The sequence below is a fragment of the Triticum dicoccoides genome, chromosome 1B, assembly GCF_002162155.2.
Source record: "Triticum dicoccoides isolate Atlit2015 ecotype Zavitan chromosome 1B, WEW_v2.0, whole genome shotgun sequence".
Lineage (NCBI taxonomy): Eukaryota > Viridiplantae > Streptophyta > Magnoliopsida > Poales > Poaceae > Triticum > Triticum dicoccoides.
The window spans coordinates 437,269,134-437,278,689 of NC_041381.1; positions in this window are offsets into that span (position 1 = coordinate 437,269,134).

Sequence of the window (9,556 nt, forward strand, 5' to 3'; positions counted from 1 at the left end):
CCAATCTGAGTCTGAATAGCCCAAGAGATCAAAGTTGGCTCCTCTTGGGTACCATAAGCCAAAGTTTGGGGTATGAGCCAAATATCGAAAGATTCACTTGATCGCCACAAAGTGGCTTTCCTTAGGTGCGGCTTGAAATCATGCACAAATTCCCACACTCAACATGATATCCGGTCTAGATGCACAAAGGTAAAGCAGGGAGCCAATCATGGAGTGATATACCTTTTGATCCACCGCTTTACCATTGGGATCTATGTCAAGTTGGCATTTGACGGGCATTGGAGTGGAAGCCGGCTTGACATCACTTAGCTTGAATCTCTTAAGCATGTCTTGGTTGTATTTGGCTTGGTTGATGAAGGTTCCTTCTCTTATTTGCTTGATTTCGAACCTGAGAAAGAACTTCAACTCTCCCATCATAGACATCTTGAACTTTGAGGACATGAGAGCGGCAAATTCCTCATTGAAAGCTTTGTTAGGGGAACCAAAGGTAATATCATCAACATACTTGGCATACAAACAACTCGCCTTTGACCTTCTTAGTAAAAAGAGTGGGGTCGATTTTCCCAATTTCGAACCCATGATCTTGCAACAACTCAGTAAGATGCTCATACCATGCACGCGGGGCTTGTTTAAGGCCATAGAGTGCCTTTTCGAGTTGGTACACATGATCGGGGAAATAGGGATCCTCGAACCCCGGGGGTTGTTTGACATATACCAACTCATTAATGGGACCATTAAGAAAAGCACTCTTCACATCCATTTGTTGCAACTTGAAATTATGATGAGAAGCATAAGCAATCAACAAACGAATAGATTCAAGGCGAGCAAGGGAGCAAAGGTTTCACCGTAGTCGATACCCTCGACTTGGGAGTAGCCTTGTGCCACCAAACGAGCCTTGTTGCGAACAATGATCCCATGAGCATCTTGCTTGTTCTTGAATATCCACTTGGTTCCAATGACATTATGGTTCCCCGTTGGCCTTGGCACTAATCTCCACACTTGGTTGTGCTCGAAGTTGTTGAGTTCTTCATGCATGGCATTGAGCCAATCCGGATCCTCGAGTGCCTCATAGACCTTTTGGGGTTCGACACAAGAAACAAATGCACGATGTTCACAATAGTTTTCTAATTGTCTACGAGTGCTTACCCCCTTTCTCAGGCTTCCAACCACATTCTCCATGATATGACCTTTGGTTGTGAGCTTAGAAGCGATCTTAGCGGCACGACACTCTAATTCCTCCGTGGGTGTGAAAAGAGGAGCGGAAACTTGATCATCTTGAGCGCTGTCTTGAGCTTGTTCTTGATCTTGAGCTTGCTCTTGATCTTGAACTTGCTCGGAAGGGAGAACTCAACCTTGGGCATCACTTGGTGGCTCACCACCATCTTGAGGTTGATCTTGCCCTCGATCTTGTTCATGTGGTTGAGGGCTTTCACTTTGTTCTTCGGAAGCGTGTGGGTCTTAGGTCGGTGATGGCTCCACTTGAGTGGAGCATTGTCCTTCTCCTTCGGCCACAAGGGGTTCCTTAATGGGTAGGATATGACCAACACCCATTCTTCTTATGGCTTGGGGATGAATTTCATCACCTACATCACAAGTACCATTTGCTCCACCTGGGAGCCGTTATTCTCATCAAACTCCACGTTACACGTCTCCTCAATGAGTCCCATGGACTTGTTGAGGACACGGTAAGCATGAGAGTTTGTAGCATAACCAACAAATATGCCCACATGAGCTCTAGCCTCAAATTTAGACAAACAAACACTTTCTTGAGAATGAAACACTTACACCCGAACACCCGGAAGTACTTGAGGTTGGGCTTGTTACCAGTGAGTATTTCATATGGAGTCTTGTTCAAGCCTTTGCGGAGATAGAGTTGATTGGATGCATGGCACACGGTGTTGATGGCTTCGGCCCAAAAGTTGTAAGGAGACTTGAACTTCGCCATCATGGTCCTTGCCGCATCAATCAATGTACGATTCTTCCTCTTCGCAACTGTCGGTGTACTAGAATAGGGGTACCCTAGTATCCCGAACTTGTGCGCGGGCAGTTGCAGCACCCCGCGGCAAGGCTTGCCGGGCGACCGCCAAGGTCCTCCGTGGTTCCTTTGGAGCCATTCAAGAACTAAGTATTTAAGCTCAAGAGACAAGGCCCCGGCAAGAGGAGCTTGCCGGGAAGGCCAACCAAGGCATTTCAAGGAACTTGCTCGGCAAGCGACAAGCTTCCGGGCCCGACAAGATAACGGCTGCGGCAAGGCGCTTGCCGCGGCAGGCAGCCACTCTGTACCCATGCTCCAGCACATCCACCAACGTGTCGCCCTGAGGGCTTTTCCAGGCACGCGTGGCGGGAGGCTGTGCAGCCAGGGGTGCGCGATGGCATGCGAAGCTGACAAGACTGCCATCGTGGCGAACGGAGGCGTCCCTGATGGTACTTTTTCTGCACTGTTTGGGCGACACAGACGGGCATTTACTGCCTTTGTCCCCTGCCGTCAGGGTTAGGTAGGATACACTGTGCAAGTAACTGTACCAACCACCTCTCTTTTTACATTTTTGCCCTCGTCTACGTTGCCACCTGTCGGTGACCCCTTTAGCGTATAAAAGGAGGCCCATGCGCAACGTAGAAAGGGGTTCGGATCATTCAGAGGCCAGAAAAACACTTAGCTCTCTCTCGAGCAAGAACATAATACAATCAGACAAGCAGCAGTAGGAGTGTTATCTCTCCGGAGAGCTCCGAAGCTGGGTAAACTGCTCATGTGTCCCACCTCGATCTGCTCTTCGTGCGATCTCCGCCCCCCGCCGAACCGAAAGGGGCCCGGTCCGCCGGCCCCATAGGTGTTTGTGGATCAGTTTCCCCGACATCTTTGGCGCGCCAGGTAGGGGGCGTCGAGGTTGTGTGAACCTGATCCGGCGTTCACACGAGCTAGATCTTCATTTTCTTCATCAACATGCCACCGAAGAAGAATGCTTCGGAGGCAGCTGTTCCGTCCACATCGATCCCACCGCCACCGGAGCAAACAGGTGGTGGGGTAGACGTCGGCGGAAGGACGGACGTCGACGAGGAAACTCACGACGCTGCCAGGTCCAAGGGCAAGGCGGCGCAGACCTCAACGTCCCTGATTGTTCCGCGCCCATCTCAGGAGGCGCGGGACCAACAGCGTCATGGTACTCGCAATACCATATGTTTGTTGGGCCAAGATCAAGATGGTGGATCCCGGGGCGCTCAAGACCAGCATGCACGCCAACGTGCTGGCACGAGCGAGACGCGGTCGCCTGGACGGGATACTGCTCCTTCTAACATAGTTAGAAGTCTGAGTACATCCCGTTCCTCGCGCCATCCACCACTGCCACCCACCACTCCAGCAGAAGCTTTGGCGCGAGCTCAACTGCTCCTGGATTACCCTCCAACGTCAGACAAGATTGACGAATGGAGGGCCACCATTCAAAGTCTCATCGGCTACGCCAACGGCGACACTCCGCAGCAGCCGAGCACGTTGCCGCTGTGGCAGGGTTGCCAGGCGCGAGCCGGTGGCGACGAAACTGGTGGGGGTGCAACCACCATGCAATCACCACCCCGAAGGCCAAGATCGCCAACTCGCCGGATCCACCTCGATAGCGACTCCACCGCATCGTCGGATCCACGAGCTCGTCGCGATCAGCGCCAAATTCTTCACGATCAACAACAAGAAGACGCTCGAACTCGCATCGAGCGCCGAAGATAAGCGTGACGTCAATCCGACAAGCGCGCTGGGCCCTCTGTTGACATGCATGCGCTAGGGGAACCAGGCGACTTGCCGTACGCGGTAGGTTGCCTTGCGTGCACTCGTGAGCTGCGGCGAGTCCAGTGGCCCAGCACGAAGAACTTCAAGCCAGACGTACCGGAGAAGTACGACGGCAAGACGCATCTGTCGGAGTTCCTCAGTATCTACACCATTGCGGTGCAGGCTGCCGGGGGACGGGACGACAAGATCCTTGCCAACTACTTCCCGCTAGTGCTCAAGCCCAACGTCAGATCCTGGCTCATACACTTGCCGGACAACTCCATATCCTCTTGGGCTGATCTATGCCATCAGTTTGTCGGCGCCTTCATAGGCGGCCACAAGCCTCATGGCCAAGAGAGTGACCTTCATCTGCTCGCCCAGAAGGAAGGAGAGCCTCTGCGCAAGTACATTCAGAGGTTCAGCAGCGTACAACACAACATCCCAGACGTCCACCCTGCCGCGGTGATCAGCGCGTTCCATCAGAACGTGCGGAACCGCAGGATGCGGGAGGAGATGGCGATGTGCAAGATCAGAGACGTCAGTGAGCTATATGCCCTGGCCGACAAGTGTGCACGTGCTGAGGAAGGGAGGAGGCTCCCCGGAGAGAATATAGGAGCAGGAGGATCTGACAGTGAGGATGCTGCCCCGGCAAGGAAAAACCGGCGGCAGAATAACAGGAAAAAGAAAGGCAAAGAGGTGCTAGTTGTTGAGCAGTCCGGCAACGGAGGTGGCGCCAAGAAAGCCAAAGCTGGCGGCTCCGACAAGGAGGTTGCCGCAGAGGCTGTGGCGGTCGCCGACAAGCAGGACGGCACCAACAAGCAGTACTGCAAGATCCACCGCACCAAGGGCCATGATCTCCAGAGCTGCAAGAAGGTCGAGCAGCTTGTTGAGGAGGAAAAGGCCGAGTACGAGCGGCGCGACAAGGAGAGGGCCCAGGAAGGTGCTGGGGGATCCGGCAAGAAACGTCCCGGCCGAGGGGGACGCCGCGGCAAGGCCAAGCAGCGGCAAGGAGACAGACCTCCCCGCGGCCGCGACAAGGATGAAGATGACGACGACGACGAAGACATGGACGATGAGGAGACTGATGAGCTGGAGTTCCAGAAAGCCACAGAGGTCCTGTGCGTTGACGGCGGTGCTTCTCTGCGTACTTCGCAGCGCCATCTCAAGCAGTGGGTGCGGGAAGTTAATGCAGCAGAGCCACCCGTCGAATCACGCAAGCCTCTGAAATGGTCCAGCACGCCTATCATCTTTGATATTGAGGACCACCCTGATCGCATAACTGCGGTCGGGTGCTTGCCGATGTTGGTTTCACCAACTATCCGCAACCTCAAGGTCACTAAGATGCTAGTTGACGGCGGGGCCGGCTTGAACCTGATCTCCTCCGCGGTGCTCCAGAAACTCCAAATCCCCGACAGCGAGCTCGAAGAGACCGGCACATTTCAAGGAATCAATCCGGGAAGGAGCACGCCGAAGGGAAAGATTACGTTGCCGGTAACATTTGGCAGCAAGCTGAACTTCAGGACTGAGAGGGTCACTTTTGACGTTCCTGATTTTCCATTGCCTTACAATGGGATACTCGGCTGTCCAGCACTCGCCAAATTCATGGCAGCCTCTCACTATGCCTACAACGTGCTGAAGATGCCAGGCCCGATAAGTGTCATCTCTGTCCCTGGCGACAAGAAGGATGCTCTTATCTGCGCCGACAAGATCTACCGGGAAGCAGCAGCTGCAGCGGATCGCAGGTCACTTGCCGCTGAAGCTCCCGGGGGAAAGAAGAAGACCAAGTCCGGCAAGATTTCTGATGCCCACTCCGGCAAGCGCACCTCTTCGGAGTGCTGCGCTACCGTCGAGGACGCACCATCGAGCTCCACCGGCAAGTGTAAGAAGGCAATGGCAGCTCCACCTGAGACCAAGAAGGTGTCCGCCAAGGAGGACGGCACTGGTGGTACCTTCACCATCAGTGCCACTCTCGACCCCAAATAGGAAAGCGCGCTCGTTGCTTTCCTGCGGGCGAACGTCAACGTGTTTGCATGGCAACCGTCTGACATCCCCGGTGTTCCCAGGAAAGTAATTGAGCACCACCTTGCCGTCTGTCCTCACGCGCGACCCGTCAAGCAGAAAGTCAGGAAGCAAGCAGTGGAGCGCCAAGAATTCATTGCAGAGGAAATCAAGAAGTTGGAAGTAGCAGGCCTTGTCAGAGGAGTGCTCCATCCTACGTGGTTGGCCAATCCTCTAGTCGTGCGCAAGGCTAACGGGAAATGGAGGCTTTGTATCGACTTTACCGATGTTAATAAAGCTTGTCCCAAAGACCCATTTCCCTTGCCGCGCATCGACCAGATTGTTGACTCCACGGCCGGATGTGACTTGGTTTCATTTCTTGATGCATACTCAGGATACCATCAGATCTTCATGACAGAAGAAGATGAGGAGAAGACCGCATTCATCACCCCGTGTGGCACGTACTGTTTCGTACGGATGCCTTTCGGTTTGAAGAATGCTGGTTCAACGTTTGCAAGGGTAGTCCATCATGCTTTTGAGCCGCAAATGCACAGAAATGTGGAAGCCTACATGGATGACATAGTGGTCAAGAGCAAGGACAGGGCGACCCTTATTCAAGATTTAGACGAAACATTTGCAAATCTGCGCAAGATCAACCTCAAGCTCAACCCCGAGAAGTGCGTGTTTGGAGTCCCTTCCGGCAAGCTTCTCGGGTTCTTCGTGTCTCAGTGGGGAATCGAAGCCAATCCCGACAAGATCAAGGCCATCGAGCAGATTGAAGCACCAAAGCGCGTCAAGGATGTGCGAAGGCTTGCCGGTTGCGTGGATGCTCTCAGCAGGTTTATCTCTAGATCTGCTGAGCGCGCCCTGCCATTCTTCAAAATTTTGAAGAAGGCAGGTCCAATGAAATGGACTCCGGAGGCGGAGGCTGCGCTGCAGGACTTGAAGAGATACCTGTCCTCCACTCCAATACTTGTCGCACCTAAGCCACAAGAGAAGTTGCTGCTGTATATAGCGGCAACCAATCAAGTGGTTAGTGCTGCGTTAGTAGCAGAGAGGGAGGCGGATGATGAGCCAGCAACCACGGCAGGTGCATCCAGCGACAAGCAGGGGGCTTCGCCGGCAAGCTCTGGTCCGGCAAGCTCTGGTCCGACAAGCTCTGGTCCCGACAAGGATGGATCTGCGCAGGAGCATGAGAAGATGCAGAAGAGAATGGTGCAGCGCCCAGTTTACTTTGTCAGTTCCCTTCTGCAGGGGGCTAGGTCAAGATACTCTGGTGTGCAGAAGTTGCTTTTCGGCCTCCTCATGGCCTCGAGAAAGCTGCACCATTACTTCCAAGCATATGAGATCACAGTCATCACTTGCTTTCCGCTGAAGAGGATACTGCAGAATCCAGAAGCGACAGGCAGGATTGTCGAGTGGGCACTGGAACTGTCAAGCTTTGGCCTCAAGTTTGAGAGCACTTCAACTATCCAAAGCAGAGCATTGGCGGAGTTCATAGCAGAGTGGACGCCAACACAAGATGAAGAGATTCCAGAAACGAGCATCCCCATCAAGGAGGCGAACAAAGAGTGGCTGATGTACTTTGATGGTGCCTTCTCGCTGCAAGGCGCCGGTGCCGGCGTGCTACTTGTCACACCCACCGGAGAGCACCTCAAGTACGTAGTCCAGATGCACTTCCCCAAGGAGCAAGCAACCAACAATACTGCAGAGTATGAAGGCTTGCTTGCCGGTCTCAGGATCAAGAAGCTCATTGTCAGAGGTGACTCACAGCTTGTCGTCCGCCAAGTGAACAAGAGTTATCAGAGTCCGTTGATGGAAGCTTATGTTGATGAAGTGAGAAAGCTAGAAGAGCACTTTGACGGCCTACAGATGGAACATGTTCCAAGAGCTCAAAATGACATTGCTGATGGCCTGTCAAAGTGCGCCGCACTTAAGTTACCTGTGGAACCAGGGATCTTTGTGCTCAAGCTGATTCAACCATCTGTAACACCATCAACTGGACAGAGCAAGAAGAGGAAGTTGATTTCTGGCGACTATTTTCTGGCAGAGCTCCCTGAAGCCACCGCCAAAAAAGTCCCCAAGATCAACACCAAGAGTGCTGAGGAGCAGTCTGCTCCGTCGAACCTTAGCGTTTGTTCCATTGAAGCAGACGCTCCCGACAAGCTTTGCTCCGGCAAGCTTGCTGGGGAACATCAAGCTCCGGCAGAGCCGCAGGTTCTCGCCGTAGAAGCGGATGTTCCCGCAGCAGCAGAAGTGCCTTTAGTCCTTGTTGTCGAGCCACAAGCTCCAGCATGGGCACAGCAGATTGTCCATTTCCTTCAGACAGGAGAACTCCTCGAAGAGCAAGAAGAAGCGGAAAAAGTAGCCCGGCAGTCAAGTATGTACCAGTTTGTCGACAACATACTGTACAGAAGGAGACTCAACGGTGTGAAATTGAAGTGTATTTGCCGGGAAGACGGACAAAAGCTGTTGGCAGAGATACATGGAGGCATATGTGGTCACCACATTGGCGCAAGAGCACTTGCTGGCAAAGCGTTCCGGCAAGGTTTCTTTTGGCCGACAGCCCTCCAGGATGCAACTGCACAAGTAACCAAGTGTGAAGCGTGCCAGTTCCATTCCAAGCAGATGCACCAGCCAGCTCAAGCTCTCTAGACGATCCCTTTATCCTGGCCATTTTCGGTCTGGGGGCTCGACATCCTCGGTCCCTTTCCCCGAGCTGTGGGGGGCTTTGAGTACTTGTACGTTGCAATCGACAAGTTCACAAAGTGGCCGGAAGTGGAACCAGTGAGGAAGGTGACAGCACAGTCAGCAGTCAAGTTCTTCAGGTCCATTGTTTGCCGTTTCGGGATCCCTAACAGGATCATCACCGACAACGGCACGCAATTCACGAGCCGCACCTTCATGCAGTACGTCCAAGATCTTGGCACCAAGGTCTGCTTCGCTTCTGTTGCTCATCCGAGAAGCAACGGTCAAGCGGAGAGGGCGAATGCTGAAGTGCTGCGCGGGCTCAAGACCAGGACTTTCGACAGGCTGCACAAGTGCGGAAAAAGCTGGATCGAGGAGCTGCCGGTGGTTCTTTGGTCGATCAGGACAACGCCAAATCGAGCCACTGGCCAGACACCTTTCGCTCTAGTCTATGGAGCAGAGGCAGTTCTCCCCACGGAACTTGTATACGGGTCACCTCGAGTGCTCGCTTATGATGAGCTTGAGCAAGAGCAGCTGCGGCAAGATGACGCGCTGCTCCTTGAGGAGGATCGTCTTCAGGCTGCTGTACGAGCTGCTCGATACCAGCAAGCTTTGCGCCGCTACCATAGCCGCAAAGTTAATGCCAGAAGCTTCGAGGAAGGCGACCTTGTTCTTCGGCGCGTTCAGTCCGCCAAGAATTCCAACAAGTTGACGCTAAAGTGGGAAGGCCCTTATCGGGTGAAACGAGTCACTAGGCTCGGCGCTGTCCGCCTTGAGACCAAAGATGGCATTCCGGTGAGCAACTCCTGGAACATTGAGCATCTTCGTAAGTTTTACCCGTAGGGCGCGGTTGCCGGAACCTGTTCCGGCAACCACCTTTTGTACAAGTCTTGTCGATGTTGCATGTAAACCTTTGTACAAAGCCGGGCGCAGATCCCGTGCATAAGTAAAGATCATGAGCTCCGCACATCTTGTCAATTTCATGCATTATTTTCTTTCTTGCATGCATTATCTGACACTTTGTGCAGCACCTACCCCCGGTAAGCAATAACGAGCCGAAAGGCTCCATATCTTTATTTTCTCTTCTTTCTTTTTCTCAACAAAGGAAAGGAAGGT